The 1,526-nt window shown below is 41.9% G+C and overlaps 1 pseudogene; it reads right to left on the bottom strand.

Annotated features, from left to right (window-relative positions):
- Positions 1–321: 321 nt before the first annotated feature.
- On the bottom strand, positions 322–1,304 carry LOC129516463 (heterogeneous nuclear ribonucleoprotein A1-like; annotated as a pseudogene).
- Positions 1,305–1,526: the final 222 nt, after the last annotated feature.

The following is a 1,526-nucleotide window of genomic DNA, read 5'->3' as shown; positions in this document are numbered from 1 at the left end:
TCAATTTTTAAAAAAAGCATTTATTTAGCATCATTATCAGACTATTACATTTAGCAATCAACAGTATGGGTGCAAAAAAAAAAACTACATTAAAACCCTTTGTTGGGATGTTTTATACTTTCGACTGAACAGAAACTAAAATAGCCTGTTATACAATTAGTCACAAAAACATTCCTTGAGTTTTTTGCCCATATGCATGAATATTGTCTAAAAGATGTCTTCTTTGCAGCAGCTAAGCCCTGCCACCACTGTGCTTGGCTGAGTTCACAAATCTGCTGTAAACTGTAGCTTCCCTGTCACTTCTTTGGCTTCTCTCTCCTGCTAAGCTTTGTTTCCTGGCAGTAAGTAAAACCTTCTGCCATTACCATAATTTCTGGTGTTGCTGGAACCACCATAGCCACCTTGGTTTCGTGGTTTGGCAAAATATTGGCCTCCACCACCATAGGGGCCAGAGCTTCTGCCTCCAAAATTTCCTCCTTTCGTGGGTCCGAAATTTGAGGATTGATTGTTGTAGTTGCCAAAGTTGTTATAGCTTCCGCCACCTCCAAAGTTGCTTCCATCATTACCAAATCCGTTATAGCCATCCCCTCTGCCACTGTATCCACCACCACTTTGACTTCCACTGAAGCCATGTCAGTCACTGAAGTTCTATGACAAAAATTGTCATCCCCACCAAAACCACCTCCACGACCACCACCAAAGTTTCCAGAACCACTTCGACCTCTTTGGCTGGATGAAGTACTAATCATCTCTTGCTTCGATAGGGCTTTCCTTACTTCACAGTTGTGGCCATTCACAGTATGGGATTTTCGAATGACAATCTTGTCTACAGAGTCATGGTCATCAAATGTCACAAAAACAAAACCTCTCTTTTTGCCACTACCTAGGTCAGTCATGATCTCAATCACTTCAATTTTCCCATACTGTTCAAAATAATCTCTTAGATGATGTTCTTCAGTGTCTTCTTTAATGCCACCAACAAAAATCTTTTTCACAGTTAAGTGGGCACCAGGTCTTTGAGAATCTTCTCTTGAGACAGCCCTCTTTGGTTCCACAACACTTCCATCCACCTTGTGTGGCCTTGCATTCATGGCTGCATCCACCTCCTCCATGGTGGCATACGTGACAAACCCACAGCCTCTGGAGTGCTTGGTGTTTGGATCTCTCATTACCATGCAGTCTGTAAACATTCCCCATTGTTCAAAATGGCTCCTCAGACTTTCATCAGTTGTTTAAAAGCTCAAACCTCCGATGAAGAGCTTCCGCAGCTGCTCAGGCTCTTTGGGAAGCTCTGACTTAGACATGATGGGAGGGGAGGGGGAGAGACAGTAGAGAGGGAGAGGAGAGAGGAGGGGAGGAGAGACTTTAACGATGCTTACTTAGCAACATCCATGGGCAGGAAGCAATAATCTAACCAACGTATCTCAAAATGTCAAATTATGTAAGATTTTACCAAATGAAGTGCTCCATTTCACAACATAGACTATGGATTTTTTTTTTACTATAGAATTTATTAATTTTTTAAA

The sequence above is a fragment of the Nyctereutes procyonoides genome, unplaced genomic scaffold (assembly GCF_905146905.1).
Source record: "Nyctereutes procyonoides isolate TBG_1078 unplaced genomic scaffold, NYPRO_anot_genome, whole genome shotgun sequence".
NCBI classification, from domain to species: domain Eukaryota; kingdom Metazoa; phylum Chordata; class Mammalia; order Carnivora; family Canidae; genus Nyctereutes; species Nyctereutes procyonoides.
The sequence above is the reverse complement of the archived record's forward strand: the minus strand, read 5'-3'. Positions and strand labels throughout refer to the sequence as shown.